This window comes from Durio zibethinus, chromosome 26 (assembly GCF_047325235.1).
Source record: "Durio zibethinus cultivar Kanyao isolate XHJ-2024 chromosome 26, ASM4732523v1, whole genome shotgun sequence".
NCBI lineage: Eukaryota > Viridiplantae > Streptophyta > Magnoliopsida > Malvales > Malvaceae > Durio > Durio zibethinus.
Window position 1 is genome coordinate 320,199 of NC_143187.1, and position 16,768 is coordinate 336,966.

Below are 16,768 nucleotides of genomic sequence, written 5' to 3' on the forward strand. Positions count from 1 at the left end.
ATAAACAAATGCCACATTAATTTTTCACAAACATTGAAATGTGAGACTCCATGTTTACATTTTTAACCATACCAAGTTTTCTTATCACATGTGGAGAAAGCAAAGTCCCATGGAGCATCATTTTCTTCATGAATTTATGGGATTTTGAAACACATAACATAACGGGGGCATTCTCACATGCATATTTAACTTGATCCTTTGATTTACAGACCTATTCAAAGATTAATGGAGAAAAATGATTCATCCTTCATATTTTCGGTAGAGATAATTGCATTCACTTCACCAACTATTAAACATATTTCTTCATCATCTTCTTCTTTCAACTCTTCAATCTCTTGCACTACTTCCTTTAACTCCGGCCTTGTCTCGAAATCATCTTCACAACAGCTTAATCCAATCTTCAAAAGATTTATCATTTCACCTTTACTATTTTTATTTCCTGGCATTTCGTTGTCAAAAACTTCACTGCTCTTTTTCTTTTTGACCATCTCATTAACCTAAGTGGCTAAATTTGCATTACTATCATAACTTGGCATTAGATAGTTCTTTGGAAACTTACCCATTAAGAGTTCCAAGATTAGTATTCCTAGGCACCACACATTAGTCTTCCTGCTTATGCGACTCTTTATAGCATATTTTGGGGATTTGTAAGCAGTCATGAACATGTGAGCTTGCTCCTGGTTGATCACTGGTCTTAAAGCATAATTTGTAATGTCTCCAATCCCACATCAAGAAGATGTGTAGATAAGGAATGATATATATGTAGAGATTTAATATCAACTTGTGAGGCACCTTTTATGGGACAAAACTGTGAGACTTTCGGGTCAAAGTGGATAATACCTCGCAGGTTGGGTACGAGTTTTCACAAAATTGTATCAGAGCAGTCACCAGTCCGCAGTCATGAGAGTCACTAAGTGCTACACGATTGTCTAATATGATCGTGATCCTATGGATGGACTTGACTTGATAGGGACGTCAAGCATTAAAGTTGGGGAGATTGTAACACCCATAATCCCACATCAAGAGGATGTGTGGATAACGAATGATATATATGTAGAGACTTAATCTCAACCTGTGAGGCGTCTTTTGTAGGATAAATTCATGAGACCTTCAAGTCAAAGTGGATAATACCTCGCAGGTAACTCTTAGAAAATCTCTAAGAAACATAACTTAAGCTTTTAAAGATAATCTTAACACAATCTGCAAATCATAATCTACCTCTTAAAATTCTCCAAAGATCGCAACTTAAGCTCTGATACCACTTTTGTCATGCCCCAATATCAAGATGCAACACGACCGTATTACCTTGAAGAAAACCCCAAAGTAATACGAAGCTTTCTTTCTTAATCATTCTAAAATTTTTCAATAAAACAATCTACCAAGTAAAATTCATATCTTTAATCCAACTGATGATAAATCTTTATATATCTAAATACAAACCATATAAAATACAAAACTGCCTCTTAAAATCTCATTGGCCAACATATTCTTTGACGATTAAGTAATCTTACCCATTTCATCTTTTAGCTTCACACAAGACTAATCAAACCTATCACTTAGTCATTTGTAAAGAAAAAGTAAAAAGGGAATGAGCAAACCATAACTCAGTAAGTATAGGCTCACACACCTTACCGGATCAAGCACGTTTTCATGCACGTCATATAGATCATTCAAAACATTTATCAAATCATAATGTCAAAACATTTCAAGATCAGTGTTTTGTCAAATATTTCATAAATTCATAAATCATTGTAAAATATGTTACTATTTAAATATCGTAATCAAACCAAATCATGGATCAATCATTAAAAATCATCATAATCATCTTTATATACAAATCATGGATCAATCTTTAAAAATTATCACAAATCATCATCATTATAAATCATCATTATCTCATTAGTTACGGTCACTGCTATAACCTGTGATATTGGCCGTATCGACAATTTCATCCTCATGATTATTGCTAACTATTATAACTTGTTAGCCAGGGCCTTATGTCACGGGCTCTGACTTTAGACTCAGAATCCGTGCGACCTTAGGCTTGGAATCTCCTCCTTTATGGCTAAGTTAGCCTAACACACAAGCATGCGGGCACTAGAACAATGAGAAGGGCTGATTACGCAAGTTAAAGAGAAACAGGATAACAAGGTAGAATGCTGAAAATGCTCTTGTATTCACTGAAACAGAAGTGTTTGATGGTGTACCAATGAGGGTGGAGCAGCCCTCTATTTATAGTTGAGGCTCCAGCTTACACTTAATGGCAATATCCCTAGAATAAAGACTAAAATCAAAAGATTATACAGATTGCAATCAATCAGGATTCTAACTCTTAATTTCTAGGGTCAACCAAATCTACCAGGAGGCTCCTATTGATCCTGTAGGGTTTCAGAAGCTTCCCTTACGTATCCAACACCTTGGGCCCTTCTGGATGTGGTGCAGGCAGCCTGAATGCCAGGCCTTGGCCTCACGGGCTGGCCTGCAAGCTGGGAGGGTGTTCTGGCTTCGTCTCCTATGCCTTACGCGTAAATACCCATCAGCACGCTTGGTCTGCGGGCCTCAACCTCTGGCTCTCATGTTGGTGCACCTGATGTACCTAGCGTGTCCGTCCAGGGCGTGACGTTCTCCCCCACCTGATTACGCAATGCCTTCGTTGCGTCTTCTGCATGGTACTGCCTGATCTGGTCCCCGAACTGCCATAAGTCATCTGCTGGTTCCCAGCTTGCCTCACTATTTGGAAGTCCCTTACAACGCACCAAGTACTCTTATCTTGGTTGATAGTTTTTTCGTCTCACCTCCCGATCAACTATGATGATGTGGACCTCCTTCTCATATGAGGCCCTTACTCCCAATGACGCACGATTTGACTCTACCCATCCTGGATCTCTCTCATCCTCATGGAACGGCTTGAGCATGCTCACATGAAACACCGAGTGTACCTTCAGCTTGGGTGGCATATCCAGCTTGTAGGAAACCTTACCTACCCTTTTAACTACTTGAAAAGGTCTCTCATACCTCTGGACTAGGCCTTTGTGTAGCTCCCTATGACGCACAATGGGATGCAGCTTCACTAACACCAAGTCTTCAACCTGGAACTGCACGTCCCGCCTATTTTGGTCTACCCACTTCTTCGACCTCTTGGCTGCCTTATGTAGACAAACTCTGGCCAAGTTAGTTTGCTCCTGCTATGCCTTGACAAACTTGTATGCTGCTAGATTCGACCTTGTATAACCTGCAGCAATCAAACTGGTAGTGGTTGTTGCCCTGTCACAACTTCAAATGGGCTCTAGTTCGTTGCTTCACTCCTTTGCAAGTTGTAGGAAAACTGTGCAACATCTAGCAGCTTTGGTCAGTCCCGTTGTATGGCACTCACATAGTGCCTGAAGTAGACCTCTAATAGTCCATTCACGCGTTCTGTCTGTCCATCGGTCTGTGGATGCATGCTGGTGAAAAAGTTCAAATCTGACCCTAACAGCTTGAACAACTCAGTCCAGAACCTGCCCGTAAAATACCCGTCCCGATCATTAACAGTGGTCCTCGGCACTCCTCAGTACTTAACCATGTTTTTCAGGAACAATCGAGCTGCCTCCTCGGCTGGGCACTCCTTGGTTGCTGGAATGAAGATTCCATACTTGGAAAACCTGTCCACCACTACCATGATGCTTCCAAACCCTTTTGCTTTGGGTAGACTGACTATAAAGTCTAGAGAAACACTCTTCCATGGTCACTTTGGCACTGGCAATGGCTCCAAGAGACCATCTAGTTTTTTGAGCTCCACTTTATCCTGTTGGCACACAAGACAAGTCTTCACATAGGCCTCCACATCGTCCCTCATATGCGACCAGTAGTATCGGTCCTCGATCAGCGCCAAGGTACGACTCACTTCGAGGTGTCTAGCCCACCTTGAATCATGACATTCTTGCAAAACTTCCTTGCGAAGCTTTCCCTACTACGGCACAAACAGTCTACTACCCCTGGTGTACAACAAACCATCCTGCATCCAAAACCGCCTAGTCTTACCTTACTGGGCGTACTCCATAAGAGCCTTGGCTGTAGGATCATGTGCAAGTCCCTCTTTGATGTGCTGTACCAGTGACCCCTTTGGTTGGCTAATGGCAGCAAGGTTAGCCTTCTTGCTCAAGGCGTCTGCCATTAGGTTCACCCATCTTGGCTTGTACTTTATTTGGAAATCCAATTCTGTAAAATGCTTGTTGTGCTAGAATAGAATCAGTGCACCATAGGGTGCCTTCGATGGCCTGATGAAGCCAGCATCAACTAACTCTTTGAGCTACTTCCTTAACTCCTCCAACTCTAGTGGAGACATTTGGTAAAGGGCTCTAGCTGGTGGCTTAGCCTTAGACACCAGCTCGATTTTGTGGTCCACCTCCCTTTTAGGTGGTAGCTGGCTAGACAGCTTTGTGGGCATCACATCACTAAAGGTTTTCAGCACCTTTAGCACCTCCAAGGGTGACTCGATCCCCTTCTCTCTTGGCTCATTATATTTCAGGGCTGCCAAGAAGCTGTTTTCTTGTCTGCTTACTGCCTTGGCAAATTGGATGGTTGACACCACTCGTGACCCAACTTCAGACCCTCTCCTCAATGGCACTAGGCATTGGCACCGTGCATCCAGGATGCAAACACAATCGATAAAAGGCACAAGGAGGGCATTAATCCGAACAAGAAAATCCAACCCAATCACAAACTCATAGTCGTCAAGAGGTATTACCTCTATGGTCTCCTTGCCTTTCTAGTCTCCAAGCTGTAACTCCACTTCCCATGCTACTCCAATGACTGGAACTTCCTTGGAGTTCACCGTTTTGATGGTACTAGTCTTTTTTTGCACCTTTAGTCCGAGCTTTTGGGCTTCATCACCTGAAATAAAAAGATGTGAGGCACCTGTGTCCACCAGTGCGCTCACCTTCTAACCCGCAACCATCAGATCCGTAAACATCAAGCCTTTTGGCTTGTGACTCCCCTTACTCTGGATAGCATTGACCACCAATAACCCAAGCTTTGCTGCCCTTGACTCTGGCTCCTCGTCAGACTCCTTGTCTATAGCAGCCAACTTACCCTTTTACAAGTAATTGCATGCTATGTGGCTCCCCCCACATAGGTAGCATGCTAATGGCTCTTGGTCTCCTTTTGTTTTCCACTTGCCTGCTGGTGGCTTCTTCTCGCCATCCTTGGTTAAACGGTCTCAATCTCCTTCCTTGGACTTTCGATCATGATCTTTTCCCTTGGACTGCTTCTTCCAGTGCCTATCGTTCTTGCCTATACCCTTCGGCTTGGAAGACTCAAACTTGTTCAGAGGCTTGAACTTTATCAAGGCCTCAGTAGTAGTCATGGCTTTAGCCAAGTCATGAACTCCCCTCCATTGTAGCTCATGCTTCACCCACGGCTTCAACCCATCCATGAAAGCAAATAAGGCGTCCTTCTTGCCTAGATTCGAGATCTGTAGCATCAGTTTAGAGAATTTTTAGACATACTCCCTTATGTCTCCTTGTTGGCTTAACCTACACAACTTTGCCCGTGCCTCATCATCGGCATACTTCGGGTAAAATTGTTCTCTGAACTCTTTTTAGAACTCTGCACAAGTTTCAATCTTGGTGCTCCTACGCCTGACATCATCACACCTACGCCTTTACCATTATAAGGCTACATCAATGAGATACATAGCAGCGGTGCTTACCTTTATTGCCTCGTCTTGCATGCCCATGGCCTGGAAGTACCGCTCCATACCTCATAGGTAATTGTCTACTTCCTTGGCCTCCCTAGTCCCCTTGAACTCCTTAGGTTTAGGGACATCCAATCTGAATTTGGACACTCCAGCAAACATGCCATTCCCAATGGCAGTCTTGCAAGCAACGAGCTCACTGGTAAGTTCTTTCATCCACTGGCGCATGGCCTCCATGCCATCTCGCAAGGTCAGCACTTCAGCCTCAAAGGCCTCATTCTTTTGGGTGATCACTTTCATACCTTTATTAAGAGCAGCTTGCAGCTCACCTTAGATCTCCTCCCCCATGGAGTCTAGTGATGCAATGTGAGTCTTGACTTCCTCAAGCTTCTCCTTCATGTCGCCCATGGTCACCTCTACCTTGGCCAACCTACCATCCATGGTAGACCATAGGTCTCTTAAACTAGCTTTCTTACCTCTTCCACACCCATGCTTTTAGGCATCTAGTTGTTGGTTAGCAGCGTCACTTTGGGATGCCATCTCCTCAATCACGATCTAACCTGCACAACACAAACACACAGAACCGAACTTGCTCTGATACCAACTGTCGCAGGCTTTGACCTTAGACTCAGAATCCATGCGGCCTTAGGGTTGACATCTCCTCCTTTATGCCTAAGTCAGCCTAAAACACAAGCGTGCGGGCATTAGAATAATGGGAAGGGCTGATTACGTAAGTTAAAGAGAAAAAGGATAACAAGGTAGAATGCTGGAAATGCTCTTGTATTCACTGAAACATAAGTGTTTGATGGTGTACCAATGAGGGTGAAGCAGCCCTCTATTTATAGTTAAGGCTCCAGCTTACACTTAATGGCAATATCCCTAGAATAAAGGCTAAAATCAAGGGATTATACAGATTACAATCAATCAGGATTCTAACTCCTGATTTCTAGGGTCAACCAAATCTGCTAAGAGGCTCCTGCTGATCCTGCAAGGTTCCAGAAGCTTTCCTTGCGTATCCAGCACCTTGGGCCCTTCTGGATGTGGTGCGGGCAGCCTGAATGCCAGGCCTTGGCCTCATGGGCTGGCCTGCAAGCTGGACGGGCGTTTTGGCCTCGTCTTCTATGCCTTGCGCGTGAATACCCGCCAGCATGCCTGGTATGCGGTCCTCAACCTCTGGTTCGCATGCTGGTGCGCCTGATGTGCCTGGCGCTCCTGCCTAGGGCGTGACACTTACGCTAACTACTATAACCCGTTAGTAGGGTCATGTGATCATGTCTATGCTAACTACTATAACCCGTTAGCCATGGCCATAGAACTAGTACTAGTGTCGATGATCCCACTTCCCAGGGATGTAAAAACATAACCATCACAAAATCATTCTTTAAACATAAATCATTTTCTCATTTCATTCATAATCATAATCCATCATTTACATAGCAAAAACATAAAATAATCATATGCTTGATCCTATTTTCATATAACAAAAATAATGAAATAAAACATTCATTCATTTATAAACACATATATATACATAGATTCGAAAACAAGCAAAGTATGTGAGATTCTACTTACCTCCATTCGATTCCACCACTTAGTTTTTCCCCCAAAATAATTAATGGCCTATCCAAGATCATTTCAACAGATCAGAATTTAATAAACCCTTTTTGAGACCATTTATACAAAAATCAACTAAATTACACAAAGGGTTAACTTAACTAATTAGTACTGGCAGCCTGACCTCTTTTCATTAAAACAAGTCATATCTCATATATCCAAATCGAATTTTGATCTCTTTAATTCGTTAGAAACTAAACTTGATAATATTTCTAACTATATATGGCACACCTCGTAATTTCTTATAGATTAATTATAACAATTTTTGAAATCCACGTTATATACTGCTGTCAAATAGCCTGTATACCTTCTAATAAAAATTATATATTTATTCACAGGAAACTCCAAATTCAATTCTGCTTATTTCATTGGAAAGTAGACTCAATAAGCTTTCCAAACATATACTTAATCTGTAAATCCTTGTATACAAATTAAGAAGAATTTCGTAATTCAACTCTAATACTGTTGTCTTACAGCCTGCATATCCTTAAGTTAAAATTAGACAACTCTTCATAAAAAACTTGGATTTGACTTTCGTTTGTTTTATTAGAAACTAGATTCAACATGCTTTCCAATGATATATAATAATCACAGCAATAATCTATCCATTAATACAAAATTCTATTTTAATTCATTATTATAGATCACAACATCTCATCCAAAAATATAATTTCTCCTTCAATCTTTAAAAACTCAAATCTTTACTTTCAGCCTTCAAACTCCATTCAATAATTATCAATAAATCTTAAGAACATGAAATAAACAAAGCTCAGTAATTTACCCAAATAGATCATGAAGATTAATAAAAGATTTCATGATTTTTCTTGGTTTTGCTCTCAAAACTTCAACTTCAAATAATAGCAATCAACTTGATATTTCTTTTTAAATAAAAAGAGGACATGTACTCACCTTTAAGGGATTAACTTGATTGTAGCCTCTGATTGTGAATTTCTAACTTGATTTTTCATATTCTCTAACCCTAAGGAAGATGAGGAAGAAGAACTCTATTTCCTTTCTATTTCACGATAATTAGGTTTTCTTTCATCTAATACTTCAGCCCTTTTTCTTTTACTAAATAATATCTTAATAAATTGATAGGCTTTAGTATTAGTCTAGCCCAATTATTATTTGGGCTGGGGTATTACATTCTCCCCTCTTTATAAGAAGTTTCATTCTTGAAACTTGATTTACATCCACATCTTATTCCTCTAGTTTTGCAATCATATCTCTTACCGTATGATTGTTTCATTGAACTTTGAAAAAAGTAATCATCTTGCCTCAAAACTTGTTCTTTCTAATCAATCATTCAAAAAAAGATATTTCAATATGTTAAAACTCATATCATCTTGAATTTCTAAATACTTATATCCAATCACATAACTTTTACTAAGATATTCTCTTAACATAGATTCATCATATACACTAAACATCAGAGGTGACAATATTCTTTATTTTAAACTTTTTTCACTTTTCCAAGAACTTCAAATGTCTTTACAATGCAAACTTAACCTTTCTTACTTTATAATCCTCGTAATGAGTACAAATGATTGACCACTTGAAGCAATAGATCATATCTCCAAATGCTGGTATAATTCTCATGCTTACTTTAAACCATTACTTAATCAACCAAAATTTATCAGCCATTTGTTCCATAAATTCAAGAAATAAGAGTTTTTCTTCTTTGTCCTTATGCCAATAAGTCTAAGACTTGGATCTACTTTCATACAAAACCTCAAAATAATGAATCATTGAATGTTTATCTTGTGACTATTGTTATAAAATATTTCTCTTCAAGTCATGATATAAGCATTTCTTAAAAGGATGTCAATCAACAATAAAGCCTCAAAAATGAAGGGAACACAAAATATTCTTGTCCAAAATCCATTAGTCCTTATTTATTAAAGATTCATCACTTTTTCAACTAATAATAGCACAACAATTTAGAACTTAAAATCAATTCAGGCTTCCCCTGCGCACTTTAATATTTCTTTCCAATAAAATCTAAACAAATTAACTTTTTTAATATCATTTTGTAACAAGAAAAGCATGTGTCCACAAAATTCCTTGTAATATGCTTCACACCATATGTTCATAACCATAACAACCTTGAATAACAATATCAACAAATCATTTTGTCACCAAAAAGATATCACATAATACTTTAATTTTCTTTTCTTTTTCACCGACAACATAAAATTTTTTATCAATTAACCACTAGAATACATATGACATCAATGCAATAGATCATATCCATAAATTTACACCATGTAAATTCAAACATAAATCTCTAATTATCAAAGTTGTCTTCAATTGCGAATATTATTTTTTCTAACATACCAATTATCATATAACAATTTATTCTTCATAATCCCCACAAACATCATAATGTCTTAAATTCTCTTTTTACCAAATATATTGCTATCATATTCATGTCAAAGTTAAAAACTATGCATCATAATCCATAAAAAAAATTCTTTTATAAAGTTTGAACCAATAAGAACTCCAATCACTTGAATTCACACTAAAAGTATAATTATGAACAATTGCCAAATGCATCACATTATTTCAAAAGTTCTCTCAAATTTCTCTAAAATTGAATACATGCTCAACATCACCAAGTACACAAAATCATCACTTGTAAGATTTCAACCAATCTTTTGCCCTTGAAAAATTCAAACAATCATTTGCACTTGTAAGATTTCAAACAATCATTCTTAACCAAAACATATATATATATATATATATCTTTTGTAAATCGATTACTCCTTTAAAACCAACTTCTTTACTAAATCATTTGGATAACCAAAATTTTAATTTTTATCCATAAATTTAATTCCTTGCTAAGTACACAACCTTGTACCACAATAGGCAATGTTTTCCATAAATATAAAATTTGAAAGAATCCAATAGTATACTTCAATTAGAAACCATAACCATAAATTAATCACTTTAGCCATTAAAAATATCAGTACACCTCAAATTGGAATTTAATGATCAAACTTTAAATTAACTATACAAACATCCAACTCGCATGATCAAACCTTAAATATTTTCTTAATAAAAAAGTAGAACCAAATCAGGTGAACATCCTTCTTTACATATATTAAACTATTTATCACAATTATTACATTTTGGACTAAAACCATCAAAACAAATTCTCAAACATTATAACCCATAAATAATTACTTCAAAATTTCAAAACATTATTCCATTCAAACTCTAATATTCTATACTTTTAATTCCCACAATATACACGCATATTTCAATTGTAATCCATGACTAAGGATTCACTTTACACTTATCAAATACTTCAAAATCTCATTAAGTCGAAAGTCTTTTCTCAAACCCATAGGATCTCCAACGACCAAATTGTTCTCTTAAATAATCCTTTAACTTATAAAATATATCTCATTATAAGTGGTGTCAAAAATCTGTTTAACTTATAAAATCGTATTATATCAAAGTAATTACACTTTCTCTTAACTACAAGTTTCAAAAGCAATATATAAATATCAACAAAAATAACTACACCAAGAATCCATTGAATCATTGATTCCTCAAAATTCATTGAAACTTTAACTACTCCAAAATTCATCGAATCATTTACTTGTACTCACCACTATAGTCTATGGATCAAAGTTATGTCCTTGAAAAATTATCACATTATCCAGAGGTCATCATCTAATTCTTAAAAATCTTTATATAATATATAGATTGTAACCATACTCATAGAATATCTCTTTCAATCCAAGGATCATAAACTATATTATTTGAAAATCACCGTTAATCTACTTATCATAAATCAACTTCTTAAAAATCTCTAAAGATTATAATCATAGTTCTTAGAAAATCCTTAAAATCATATTATAAGCTTTTTAACATCTCACATAGTTTAAGGATCATAACTTGAACTCTTAGAAAATCTCTAAGAAACATAACTTAAGCTTTAAAAAAAAATCTCAACACAATCTACAAATCATAATCTACCTCTTAAAATTCTCCAAAGATCGTAACTTAAGCTCTGATACCACTTTTGTCACGCCCCAAGACTAAGACGCAACACGATCGTATTACCTTGAAGAAAACCCCAAAGTAATACGAAGCCTTCTTTCTTAATCATTCTAAAATTCTTTAATAAAATAATCTACCAAGTAAAATTTATATCTTTAATCCAACTGATGATACATCTTTATATATCCAAATACAAATCATATAAAATACAAAACTGCCTTTTAAAATCTCATTGGCCAACATATTCTCCGACGATTAAGTAATCTTACCCATTTCATCTTCTAGCTTCACACAAGACTAACCAAACTTATCATTTAGTCATCTGTAAAGAAAAGTAGAAGGGGAATGAGCAAACCACAGCTCAGTAAGTATAGGCTTACACACCTTACCGGATCAAGCACATTTTCATACACATCATATAGATCATTCAAAACATTCATCAAATCATAATGTCAAAACATTTCAAGATCATCGTTTTGTCAAACATTTCGTAAATTCATAAATCATTGTAAAATATGTTACTATTTAAATATCGTAATCAAACCAAATCATGGATCAATCATTAAATTGTAACACCCCCAATCCCACATCAAGAGGATGTGTGGATAAGGAATGATATATATGTAAAGACTTAATCTCAACTTGTGAGACACCTTTTGTGGGATAAAATCGTGAGATTTTTGGGTCAAAATGAACAATACCTCGTAGGTTGGGTAGGGTCTCCACAAAATGGTATCAGAGTGGTCACCAGTCCACAGTCGTGAGAGTCACTAAGTGCTACACGATGGAGCCGTGGGACTCACTAAGTGCTAAATGATGGTTTAGTGTGATTTTGGTCTTGTGGATGGACTTAGCTTGACAGGGATGTCAAGCATTAAAGGTGGGGAGATTGTAATACCCCCAATCTCATATGAGGAAGATGTGTGGGTAAGGAATGATATATATCTAGAAATTTAATCTTAACTTGTGAGGCACCTTTGTGAGACAAAATCATGAGACTTCGGATTAAAGTGGACAATACCTCGCAAGTTGGGTACGGGTCTCCACATAATCACACAACAGAGGCTCAAAGGTCTCATCAAGAAGCACATTGGAAGATTTCTAATGACCATGGGGCACAACTAGGCTAGGAAGCTTGTTGTAGAGATAAGTCAAACCCCTAGCCACACCCTTTATGATCTTTTACCTGGTCTACCAATCTAAACCAGGTTTAACTAAGGAATGGTTGGCTGGACAAAACATGGATCAAAGGACTCGAGTTAGCATTTGGATAACCTGAAGTTCATGAGACTTATGAATTTCCCCATAATTAAAAAAAAAAATTCCTTAGCAAGAGAGAATTTGTGGTAAAAGGTATGATAATCATTATTTCTTTTATAACCACTCTTGAAAAATTTTACCAGTGAATAAGCTCTAGCATTTTCAAATCTTATGATGGAAAGGGTGAATCATAGTTCAAATCTTCTAACAAATTTATATGATATCAACCATTAATTATCTTATCATCTTAAGGAACAACTAAGAATCTTAGGCATGATCATGAGCTATTCAAAAACTCACCATGAAGATGACTAGCCAAGCTACCATCCTCCATGAAATTGGAAACCAACAGTTTTTCCTCTTTCCTATAATAATAAGACACAAGAGGCAGCAAGTTTTGAAGGTTCAACCTTCCTAATCTTCTCATGTGTTCATGAAAATCTTCCCTCCCCACATTGTTCATTTGCTTATACCTCTTCACCACTACGGCTTCGCCATTCATTATGGCGGCCTTGTATGAAGCTCCAAAATTCCCACTCCCAAGAACCTCAGCCGAGGCTCTTAATAGATCTTGCAAATCAAACCTCTCAATTTCATCTTTCAAGAATATAAGTTTCCCATAGTCAGATCTCTTCATCATGCTACCATTCTCCGAAACCTTCTTTTCCACTTCATCGTAAGTTGGCAGCTTGTTTGAGTCATCAATATTTGTTTCCTCTAATATTTCAAATTTTTGTCTCCTCCGAGACAGAATAAAAATAAGTGTTGCAATGATTACCAGTAGTGTAACACTATAGATATTGCAATCAATACAATCTTCAGAGTAGATGATGCATTCTAGTTTGAGGATAGGGGGACAAGATGTGGGCTGGCTGAGAGGATTGGTGAGGGGCTAGCTGGGGAACCACTCACGGTGCATGCTTCGAGAGGTCGCCCACGCAGATTTCTGTTGCCTGCGTCACAACAAAGAGACGCTCAAAACTTATAAACAAAATGCTATTAAAATGTGCTACAAATATGCTACTTACTATATTTGTCGTGTATTAAACTGGACTTATATATTTTGATATCCAATAAAATGACACTTTCAGTTTCATTTTTTTAAAACTAGTTTTACTTTTATATATTCAAATTTTCTTAAATTTTGTTTTTTACTTTTACAATTAAAAATTAAATTATAGAAGTAACGATGAACAAAACTTTTAAACAATAATAATACAAAATAGACACCAAAAAATGTATCCCCTTAGTCAAGGAGAAATCATGGTTGAAACTGATCTCCTCCGATAAAAAAAAATAACATATAAAAGTTGTTAAACTTGAAAATAACGAAATTATCCTAGCGTAAGCATTACCACCATATAAAGGAATTAAGGAATTAAGGTTATGATTTGTATATACAATTACGATAAATAAGATAAAATGATATTATAAATAAAATTAAATTAAGTAATGTCATCTTATCTTATATTTAATATGTGCAATGATTAAAATAAAATAATTTATTTATTAGTTAAAATTATTCTTTTTCAAAGTTTATATAATTTAAATTATTAATATAATTTTTAAAGATATAATAAGATATATAAGTTTTATTTCATGGATTAAAAATAATTCTCTACACTTTGAGAATATTGAATCATCCTATACCAAGAGGATGATAATTCTTTTTGTAATTCTATCTTTTTCAATTAGATACAAATCAAATATAATATAAAATAATTTTCATATTATCATATCCATTATCTTATAACCAAACATGAACTAAGTCTATCCTTTAAAATATTCTTCACTAGAATTATAATTAATTTGGCTTGAAGATGAGCATTGTAATTTGTAAATGGGTGCATGCAGCGACTACCTGAGAACATGCTTGCACCCATTCCGCTTAAGCTTGGAGGGATAGGACCCACCAATTGATTGTTAGGAAAGTTAACCACCTTCAGATTGTGCTTAAAATCAGGCATTTGGCCATCAAATTGATTCCCTTCCAGTCTCAAGATTAGAAACTTAGGCAAGGTCGTTAGCGATGACAGAATTTGACTGGTGAAAGCATTATTTGCCAGAAACACTTTCTTTAAGGATCTCATCCCTTGGAACGCATTATCAGGAATCTCTCCAGTAAAACGATTATTTGACAAATACAAAGCCTTCAATGCTCCCAATTTCCTTATGTCAGGCATTGTACCCTCAAAATTATTGTTCATAAGGCTTATGGTACGCAATGTAGGCAATGTTTCAAGAATTTCGATATTCACCAACCCTGCTAGGCCCATGTTTTCAAGTTGCAAACCCCATATTTTGTCCTTAACGCAAAGCATCCTGATCCAGTTTGCTCGATCCGTTACATGGACTAGTAGAAGCATTCCAATTGCTAAGAGATGAAGCGTTTGCTAACGAGTCCTTAAATGTTAACAGGTTCTCAGTATCCGTATCACCAAATGAGACGACAACCATTGACAACAAAGAAAAAAGAGCAAGAACTAATGATGGATTAGGTGTGCGCACAAGCCTAGCTATGTGCGTGCCCATTAGCATCGCTACAACATTAAAATGGTGGCTAAGCAATCAGGAGAGGAATAGGCTTCAACGGCAATGAGTTTGGATTAATGCATAACTTCTTCTCTCTTTGCGTTATTTGATTTCTTAGTTTTTGTTTTCTTTTGGATAAGAGGATCAAGAGACTTGGAAGAAACAGGGGATAACGCCGTAAGGGTACGCTGAGGTTGGCATAAAATAACAAGAATAGAATTGAAAAAGTTGGTGACGGTCCAAAGTTGGTAGATTTGAGTAAACAATGCTATATTCCAAACTAAAGGAAGATTTTTGTGCTTTCGAAGTTGAGCTGTATGCGTAGGAGAGATCTAAGGCCAGCCTTTGAATTCTATTCATTTTTGTACACAATAGATTAGGGAGGTTTAACTGTTTTCCCATTTATAGTTTATAGTAATCTAGTTCATAATCTTCATCTATAACATGTATATTTATTTAAATAGAACATCTATAACATGTTAATAATCTAGTTTATCAGAAATTTCTCTCTTATCGTTAATTTTATAATTCTTATGTTGCTAAACACGATTATATAAGGAGCGAATACAAACTAGGCAACCAGTATAAGCATATATACTTCTTTGTCGACTTCATTTATTTATACTACTACTACTATTATTATTATTATTATTATTATTATTATTAACCATTAATACCAAACATCGAAGTTTTTTACATTTTTTTCTCTTTTCTTATTTTGAACTTAAACTTTTTCTTACTATACATGTGTGGATATAAGTTAGGAGGACAAAGGTTTCAATAGTAAATATATCTTATCATTAGTTGAAAAAATTTTCTATTATTAGATTTTGTGTATATATCCAAGAATGCATTATTTTTGTTGAAATATAAATATAAATAGATATATGTAAATACCTGTATATAGTTATATGTATAGGTATTGGTATCTATAATAATATATGGCTAAACTACCTTGTTAATTACTTCAAAATTTTAATTTGTTTTAGTCACATAAAATTTTATCAATGACAAGGACTCAAAAATTTTAGTCACCACATTCCACATATATAAGTAAATTTAATACTGATTAAAAAGGATTCAAGTTGAATATTTGGTCTTGCTTCTCTTTAAGAAAACACATAGACATCCAAAGTTCCAACCATACTCCTACTTGTACCTCGCAATTGTACCAAAAAAATAACACTCAAGTGAATCCCCTGTTTGAGAATCAACAAAATTTTTTCATTGACAACGAATCGAGTGGCTTAGGTGTGGGTTCATTGTTGCTGTGTTTCGATTTTATAAATGGAGGGGCTATTTATGTTGGGCCTTGCATTTTGATGTATTTGTTACGAAGCAAATGTGTAGTTCAAAAGAAAAAGAAAAAAGACAAAATTTTAAAAGAAAAAAAAAAGGTGAAGTGCACTTATAGTCTCAAATTTTTAGTTGGGTTCCGTTATCTATAATCATTATATCACTTCGTGATAGTTCCATACATTTTTAAAAGGATATCAGTATGGTCCATTTACATAAAAATAAGAGAAAATTACAAACCCGGATAATAAATTAAGAATTATTACTTTTTACAATCATATCAAAATGTATTTATTAGAAAGGAAATAAAATTAATATAATTATTTAGAAGGAAACGAAAGTATAATTTTTTTCCTTTATTTTAAATTTTCAACTTAAACT

At 35.7% G+C, this 16,768-nt stretch overlaps 1 pseudogene; it reads right to left on the minus strand.

Moving 5' to 3' along the window:
• Nucleotides 1–215: 215 nt before the first annotated feature.
• On the minus strand, nucleotides 216–15,254 carry LOC111275416 (pollen receptor-like kinase 4; annotated as a pseudogene).
• Nucleotides 15,255–16,768: the final 1,514 nt, after the last annotated feature.